This window comes from Triticum dicoccoides, chromosome 5B, assembly GCF_002162155.2.
Source record: "Triticum dicoccoides isolate Atlit2015 ecotype Zavitan chromosome 5B, WEW_v2.0, whole genome shotgun sequence".
Taxonomy (NCBI): domain Eukaryota; kingdom Viridiplantae; phylum Streptophyta; class Magnoliopsida; order Poales; family Poaceae; genus Triticum; species Triticum dicoccoides.
In genome coordinates, this window is record NC_041389.1 from 29,919,088 (window position 1) to 29,928,856 (window position 9,769).

Below are 9,769 nucleotides of genomic sequence, written 5' to 3' on the forward strand. Positions count from 1 at the left end.
GGCCTTAGATTCCCCTCCTCGACTATCCTCCTTTGGGGAGGTAGCAATTCCCCCGGTTTAAATGCGCAATGTGTGAAGTTCTGCTTCTCTTTTCTTCCCTTCGTCTTTCCCTGAGGGCACTTTACTTAGCACACGGCCAAGCATCTTGGCTATGGCGGGACTTGGCGAGCCTTCGGGAAGTGGCACCGGAAACCTGATTCTCTCCGCCTTGCTGAGCCATTCCTGGCCATGGAGGATTTTCAGAATAATGATTATGATAAATAGAAACTAAGTGTTCGGTTTCGGGGTTACTTACTTGGGTATCTGGGCAATTGCAGCTCAGGACCGCATCCTCGATGGTGTCCGGACACTTTACTTGTGGTCCGAAGAATAATTTACACATCCCTTCGAGCGTCAGGCCGAAGAAGTGCAAAATAGTCCGCGGACCTTCCGGATTGAACTCCCACATCCGGAGAGGTCGGTGTTTGCACGGTGAAAGGATCGATATGGTTGACTAGAGGGGGGTGAATAGGCAACTAAAATTTTTTAAGCTTTTCTTTAACAATTTAAACCTTGCAACAAAATAGGTTATCTAGATGTGCAACTACGTGAACAACCTATATATGATGCAAAGACACCTAGCACACAAGCAAGCAATAGATGTAACACAGGTAAGCTTGCAAAAGTAAAGGCACGAAATAACCAAGAGTGGAGCCGGTGGAGACGAGGATGTGTTACCAGAGTTCCTTCCTTTTAAAGGGAAGTATGTCTCCGTTAGAGCGGTGTGGATGCACAATGCTCCCCAAGAAGCCACTAGGGCCACTGTAATCTCCTCATGCCCTGACACAATGCGAGATGCCGTGATTCCACTATTGGTGCCCTTGAAGGTGGTGACCGAACCTTTACAAGAAAGATTGGGGAAATCTCCACAACACTTGGAGGCTCCCAACAACACTAGGAAGCTTCACCACAATGGAGTATGGCTTCGAGGTGACCTCAACCGTCTAGGGTGCTCAACACCCAAGAGTAACAAGATCCGCTAAGGATAAGTGGGGGGAATCAAATTTCTCTTGGTGGAAGTGTAGATCGGGGCCTTCTCAACCAATCCCGAGCAAATCAACAAGATTGATTGGCTAGGGAGGGAGATCGGGTGAAAATGGAGCTTGGAGCAACAATGGAGCTTTGGGGGAAAGAGGTGAGTCAACTTGGAGGAAGAAGACACCTTTATATAGTGGGGAAACCAATCCAACCATTGCCCCACTGAACAGCCATGCACAGAGCGGTACTACCGCTTGGACAGGGCGGTACTACCGCTGAGAGCGGTACTACCGCTCTCACCCAGCGGTACTGCCGAGCTGACGAGGAGATCAGAGACCTGGCCCCAGAGCGGTACCGCACTTAGTACCGCAAAACCCGACACGAAAAACATCGGTCGAGAATCGAGGCGGTAGTAGCCCGGAACCACTGCGGTACTACGGCCGAAGACCACAAGTGGTACTACTGCTCGGGGAGCGGTACTACCGCTTGAGAGCTTCGGCGATACTACCGCTGAGGACCGCGGTACTACCACTGGGGTAGGTCAGGGCAGGCAAAGGGAAAGGAAAGGATGATCCATCGAAGCATAAAGGAAGGCATCGGGTGAGAAACGGATGTGTACGTGTTGATTCCACCCTAGCCTTACCAAAGCGGATCCCCTCTTGATAGTACGGTGACTCCTACGGAACTAGTCCACCAACAGAGAAGCGCAGGAGCTACACCGTCTTGAATGACACACCGAGGGGAGGTAATCGTCTCGTGCCAATGGATGAATCTCTGAAAGAACTTAACGCACACGATTAGTCCGCAAAAGCATTGTCATCAATCACCAAAACATCTTGGGCATAAATATGCCCTTACAATCTCCCCCTTTTTAGTGGATTGATGACAATACGGGATTTGCACAACATGAGATATATAGGACAAGCGCAAAAACTCCACCGTCCTAAAATGTAGATGAGCTCCCCCTAGATGTGTGCTATCTAGATAAGTGCTTTGGACTACACGGCACACATACTAGGATCAACGCTCCCCCTACATTTTAGAGACCAACTACCTAAGCAGGGTATATGAGAGGGGCATGGATAACTTAACAGGATAAGCATGCAACTCATAAGCTAGATAGACATAGATAATGATACTGGAAAGATAAGGTAGCATATGTCTCAGACCATATGACTGGAACTTATGTCTCACTGACACAAACCAAACAAAGCAAATTGCGAGGAAAACACAAACACAGAAGACGGAAGACACAAAGCATAAATCCCTAAACTCTCTCCCCCTTTGGCATCGAGACACTAAAAAGGAGAGGGAGTGCTGCTACGGCTCCGGGTGATAGAAAATGAGGGACACACACATCAGATCTCAGCGGGATCATCTGCGCCACCGTCGTCAGTCGGGAAGTGCTCGGCATCAGAATCGGTCCATGGGCAGTGCTGCTGAATCCACTCCTCCTCCTGAGTAAGCTGGTCCTCAGATCCACTGTAAATTGTAGCACCCAACTGACGCATGAGCTCCTTGTGACGACCTCGGGCCTTCTTCTCAGCCACATGAGTCATGTACTGACCGTGGGACTCCATGCAGAACAGCTTCTTCATCTTGAGCTTCAGCTTCTTTGCCCAAGAGGGCTCTGCCTCAGAAGGCACGTAGTCATCATCATCATCCTCAGCCTCAGCCCCAATCTCCTCCTCGGTCTCCATGGCAGTAGCAGACGAAGGAACTCCAGTCTTAGGGGCCTGAGTGCCCCAGTTATCCTTCTTCCTCAGACGCTTGATATCGTGAGAGACCAACTCTCCAGTCTCCAGCATCACCTGGAGATAGACACGAGCCCAGGCCTTCTCAACAAGAAGCATGATGAACGGACCATAAATCGGGCACTTGCGCTCAGAGATAGCAGATAATAGCTCAAACCACATAACATGAGAGATATCCAGGGACTCTCCGGTGTTCTGTTCCTTCTGACGCTGGCAGAAGAGAAGCATATCCACGAGATAGGAGTGAACCATATCCAGATTCCCGATACGGAGGAAAAGTGTCTCTCTGAAGACACGGTGAAGAATATCCAGATAAGCAGGTAGCTCATAAGTTTCCTTCTTCGTCTTAGGGTTGATCCTCAAAGTGCAGTAGGGCCATAAAGCTTGCTTGTGAATGGAGGTGGTGTTGCGGTGTGGACGAAAGCTGACAGGAGACGCAAGCCCTTGATCTTCCACCCCAATCAACTCCATGAACGCCTTCCACTTGACTGAAAGCAACTTGCCATTTGTCATCCAAGTCAATGTCCTGTCCTCATCAGTTCCCAGATGAACCGTGGCATAGAATTGGGCCACAATATCAGCATCATAATCTTTGTTGAATTGCATGACTCCAAGAATGTTCAGTTGAGTGCACATCTGAAGAGCTTCACCAAAGTATTCAGGATCCTTCTCCATATGGTTGGTATCGATGGAGTGCACGTTGACAAAGAGGTTCTTCTTGGCTTTGAGAACATCAAAGAAGATGGCAAACTGGAACCTGTTCCAGAATGGACGGTTGACCAAAGAGGGATCTTGGTCTGCCTCATACGGGTTGCGACGACGCCTTGCCCAGAACTCCTTGGGCTGCATGTCTGGCACAGTTTTGCCTAGTTTCGGCTTGGCACCAGGCTTCTTCTGGAGTTGAGGTGGAGGTGGAGCACTTGAAGAACCTCCGGCAGACTCAGTGGGGCGGTAGCGCTTGGATGTGGCACGACCGGGGTTGACACGACGAGTCTGACGCTCAGGAAGCTCATCACCTGGAACCACACACAAGAACACGCAAACAACTAGAAAGAACGAGCATAAGCCACAAAACACGAGCAAAAAGATCACTGAGAGGACAGAGTATTATGGAAACTGGTAGAGGGCGGTAGTACCGCAACCTGCGAGCGGTAGTACCGCCGCAAGCGGTAGTACCGCTCCACAGAGAGCGGTAGTACCGCTCCAAGCGGTAGTACCGCTCTGGAGAGAGCGGTAGTACCGCTCGAGACAGGGAAACAGCAGTTTCCAACTACCATGGTCAGATCCGGCACTACCGTCCTACCAAATTCAAAAATACTCCAACCAAACAACAATCCAAACTGCCTAGAAGCATTCTCCATCCTACTCAAGCCTAGATTTGGCCAAAAACCTAGAGATGCAACTGCTATTGCCCCTAAGGTGCTAGATTGGAAATCTAGACAACAAGAGAGAGGAAACGGGGGCAATACCGGCATCCATGGCAATAGGACAAGGTGGGGATCGTTTCCACCAAAGGAAATGGAGAGGGACGCCTCGGAGAGGGAGATCCACCGGAGCACTCCCACGGCGCCGGTTGCTGGAGAGAGGAACAGAGCGAGGGGGCGAGCGAATGGGTATGGGGGAGAAGAAACTCCCCCTACCCCGATATAACCCCCTGCCCGCGCCTCACAGTGGTAGTACCGCGCTGGAGGGCGGTAGTACCACTCGGAGCGGTAGTACCGCTCGCCACTAGCGGTAGTACCGCTCAGCAACCAAACAAATTCTAGACACACGGCAAAAGCTCCAAGGAGACGAGAAAGCAAGGCCAAGAGAAAGAAAAAGACCAACAAGGCAACACACACACTAACAACGGTCCAGAACCCACTCTTACAAAACAACCACACGAAACAGAGCGAGCTCTGGCCTCTCTCAAGAGAGGGCGGTGGCCGGAGCCACCTATGTTTGAGTCAATTGGTATGGCACCGCGAAGAATTATCCTTGGGCCCATGACCAAAACTCGTCTTTGAAGCACAAGTACCATCAAAAATGGCTAATGTGAAAGAGTTGATCGTTTTATGCATAATGGGGGGAGGGAAAGTTCATTGAGAGAACAACACTCCCCCTATGTCCATGCCTACATCTAAACTAGACATCAAGTTGAGTGAGGTGGGATGTGCAAGGGTTCATGTCACATTGCTTGAATCAATGATATTTAGCTCATGCCTTAACTCACAAAATCTTGCTTCATCCAATGGCTTCGTGAAAATATCTGCAAGGTTATCATGAGTGTTGACATACTTGAGCTCGATCTCCCCTCGCCTAATGTGATCCCGGATGAAATGATACTGAATCTCAATATGCTTCGTCTTGAAGTGTTGCACTGGGTTGAGAGAAATCTTGATGGCACTTTCGTTGTCACACCAAAGAGGCACTTTGTCACAAATGACACTGTATTCCTTTAAAGTTTGCCTCATCCATAAGAGTTGTGCACAACAACTACCGGCCACCACATATTCCGCTTCGGTGGACGAGAGAGACACACAACTTTGCTTTTTGGAAGACCAACTCACCAAAGAGCACATAAGAAATTGGCACCCTCAGGAAGTGGACTTCCTATCCACTTTGTCTCCCGCCCAATCGGAATCCGTAAATCCTTCAAGCTTGAAGTTTGCCCCTCTTGGGTACCATAAGCCAAAGTTTGGGGAATGAGCCAAATATCGAAAGATTCTCTTGACCGCCACATAGTGAATTTCCTTTCGTGCGGCTTGAAACCGTGCACACATCCCCACACTCAACATGATATCCGGTCTAGATGCACAAAGGTAAAGCAAGGAGCCAATCATGGAGCGATATACCTTTTGATCCACCGCTTTACCATTGGGATCAATGTCAAGTTGGCACTTGGTGGGCATTGGAGTAGTAGCTGGCTTGACATCACTTAGCTTGAATCTTTTTAGCATGTCTTGAGTGTATTTGACTTGGTTGATGAAGGTTCCTTCTCTTCTTCATTTGATGTCAAAACCAAGGAAGAACTTCAACTCTCCCATTGAAGACATCTGGAACTTGGAGGTTATGAGAGCGGCAAACTCCTCATTGAAAGCTTTGTTAGGGGAACCAAAGATAATGTCATCAACATATAGTTGGCATACAAACAACTCCCCTTTGACCTTCTTAGTAAAAAGAGTGGGATCGATTAGCCCCACTTCAAATCCACGATCTTGTAACAACTCGGTAAGGTGGTCATACCACGCACGTGGGGCTTGTTTAAGGCCATAGAGTGCCTTATCGAGTTGATACACATGATCCGGGAAGTAGGGATCCTCGAACCCGGGGGGTTGCTTGACATAGACCAAATCATTAATAGGACCATTAAGAAAAGCACTTTTCACATCCATTTGTTGCAACTTAAAGTTTTGATGGGAAGCATAAGCAATCAACAAACGTATGGACTCAAGACGAGCAATGGGAGCAAAGGTTTCACCGTAGTCGATACCCTCGACTTGGGAGTAGCCTTGTGCTACCAATCTTGCCTTGTTGCGAATGATGTTTCCATGAGCATCTTGCTTGTTCTTGAAAATCCACTTGGTTCCAATGACGTTGTGGTCCCCCGATGACCTTGGCACCAATCTCCACACCTTGTTGTACTCGAAGTTGTTGAGTTCTTCATGCATGGCATTGAGCCAATCCGAGTCTTCGAGCGCCTCATAGACCTTTTGGGGTTCAACACAAGAGACAAACGCGTGATGTTCACAATAGTTTGCTAATTGTCTATGAGTGCTTACCCCCTTTCTTAGGCTTCCAACCACATTTTCCATGAGATGGCCTTCGGTGGTGAGCTTGGAAGCAATCTTCGCGGCACGACGCTCTAATTCCTCCTCAGATGAGGAAGGAGGAGGGTTAACTTGATTATCTTGAGCATCGTCTTGAGCTTGTTCTTGATCTTGAACTTGCTCGAGGGGGAGAACTTGACCTTGGGCATCATTTAGAGGTTCACCACCATCTTGAGGTTGATCTTGCCTTTGGTCTTGTTCACGAGGTTGAGGGCCTTCACTTTGTTCTTCGGAAGTGTGTGGGTCTTGAGGAGGTGATGGCTCCACTTGAATGGAGCATTGTCCTTCTCCTTCGACCACAAGGGGTTCCTCAATGGGTAGAATATGACCAATACCCATTCTTCTTATGGATTGAGGAGGAATTTCATCACCTACATCACAAGTACCACTTTGCTCCACTTGGGAGCCGTTATTTTCGTCAAACTCCATGTTACATGTCTCCTCAATGAGTCCGGTGGACTTGTTGAGAACACGGTAAGCATGGGAGTTTGTAGCATAACCAACAAATATGCCCTCATGTGATCTAGCCTCAAATTTAGACAAACGAACACCTTTCTTGAGAATGAAACACTTACAACCGAACACCCGGAAATACTTGAGGTTGGGCTTGTTGCCGGTGAGTATCTCATAAGGAGTCTTGTTCAAGCCTTTGCGGAGATAGAGCCGATTGGATGCATGACATGCGGTGTTGATGGCTTCGGCCCAAAAGTTGTATGGAGACTTGAACTCCGCCATCATGGTCCTAGCCGCATCCATCAATGTCCGGTTCTTCCTCTCCGCCACACCATTTTGTTGAGGGGTATATGGAGCAGCATATTGGTGCTTGATCCCCTCATCACTAAGAAACTCATCCAAGGTGTAGTTCTTGAACTCGGTGCCGTTGTCACTTCTGATTGTCAAGATCTTTGCATTATGTTGACGTTGAGCTTCATTTGCAAAGTTGATGACGGTTTGTTGAGTCTCACTCTTCCTCTTGAAGAAGTATACCCAGGTGTATCTTGAAAAATCATCCACAATCACGAAGCAATACTTTCTTCCTTCAAGACTATCAAAAGATGGAGGCCCAAAGAGGTCCATGTGAAGGAGCTCCAAGGGTCTCTTCGAGTAGATGATAGTCGAGGGAGGGTGAGCCTTCTCATGAAGCTTTCCTTCAATATAAGCACTGCAAGCACGATCTTTGGCAAAACTAACATTTGTTAGTCCACGAACATGGTCCCCTTGAGAAGACTTTGCAAAGATCGCATATTGACGTGGGCTAAACGGCGATGCCAAAGCCATCCCACGTCAACTTTAGCCATTAGGCATGTCGCGGTCTTAGTGGGTCGCTCCAAAAAGTTAATCACATAGAGACTGTTCTCGACATGACCAACAAAGGTTACTTTAAGAGTCTTGCTCCACAAGACGGCCACGGTATCAATGTCAAAGAAAGTAGCAAAACCCATGAGTGCAAGTTGACGAACGGAAAGCAAATTGTATGCAAGGGACTCAACAAGCATGACTTTCTCGATCGTTAGATCATGAGAAATGACAACCTTGCCGAGACCCAATACCTTAGAATGTGATGCATCACCCCACTCGACATTGGTGGGCATAGATGGAATCTTTTGCACGTCCACCACCATGTCCTTGCTCCCGGTCATATGATTTGTTGCTCCACTATCGAGCAACCATGATCCCCCACCGGAAGCAAACACCTACAAGAGATCAAAGCTTGGTTTTAGGTACCCATTTTGTAATGGGTCCTTTGATGTTAGTAACAAGGGTCTTGGGAACCCAAATAGACCATTCAATGTACTCATAAGGAGAACCAACAAATTTAGCATAAACATGTCCATCACTAGCACGACACAACACATATGACGGGTTAAAGTCGCCGGCTTTGTTGGAGGAAATGCTTTTGCCCTTTTGGACGTCAACTCCCTTCACTTTTTCCTTCTTCTCCTTAGGAGCACCCTCTCTCTCTTTCACAAAAGTTTGCTTGAGAGGAGGAGGACGTTTGGTCTTGTCGTTCTTATTCTTCTTGCTCTTGGACTTGGGTGCAAATCCAATTCCTTCCTTGGCCACAACTTCCTTTTGATTACTCAAGAGGTCGTTCAGGTTCTTCTCACCTTGAATGCATGTTAGAAGGCCTTTCTCAAGTTGATCCTTCAACTTGGCATTCTCCTCCACAAGATGCACATGCTCACAACACGGGTTAGTAGCACATGCATTATCAATTAATACCATATGAGGAAAGGTGGCCTTTTCCTTGGTTAGCTTAACTTGGAGTTGAGCATGAGACTCCTTGAGGTTAGCGTGAGCACCCTTCAAGACCTTGTGGGCCTTGTCAAGTATCTCAAACTCCTCTTTGAGTCTAGCATGATCAACCCCAAGTTTAGCCTTCTCAGAAGTTAGCACACGAGACACGACAAGAGCATGATCAAGATCTTTCTTTAACTTAGCATGGTCATCGTTGTGTGACTCCTCAAAAGTCAAACGATGCACACGTTCTTTCTCAAGAGCATTAGAGAGATCTGATATCTCATCGGCATAGTCACGACTATGACCTTCCATCTTAGAGATGGTTTCTTCGTGAGCCTCGATCATGTCATTAGCCTCACCAAGTGTTCCAAGAGAGCAACAAAATGCTTCTTGGACTTGCCCTTGAGCTTACTCATAAAAGACTCAAACTCATTCACTTCTTCATTAGACCCATCATGTTCATCAATGCAATCCTCCATGGAGGGATTAGTAATGATGGTGGTTTTAATGTTGGGGGTTACCTTGTTTGAAGCTTTAGCCATGAGGCACTTGGCGGTGATGTTCTCGTTGGGTGAATCAAAGAGAGACACCCAGGGAGTAGTAGCAATGGCAACGGATGCCATGGCCATTGCGTCTTCATTTTCATCATCATCGTCATCCTCTTGGTATTCTTCTTGAACCACCAACCCACGATTGGGGGTCTTCTTGGCGAAGTTGTTCTTGTTAGGGAAGGACTTGGCTTTGTCTTTTCGGATGAACTTGCCACCATTGTCTTCCCGCTTCTCGTAAGGACAATCCGCATTGAAATGGCTCACATTGCCACAGTTGAAGCAAGTTCTAACTCGTTGCATGCCCTTGACGCCACTTGAGTTGTTCTTGTTGAAGTTGGGTCTTGAATTCTTCTTGCTCCAAAATTGTCTTGAACCAAGGGCCATGTGATCATGGTAA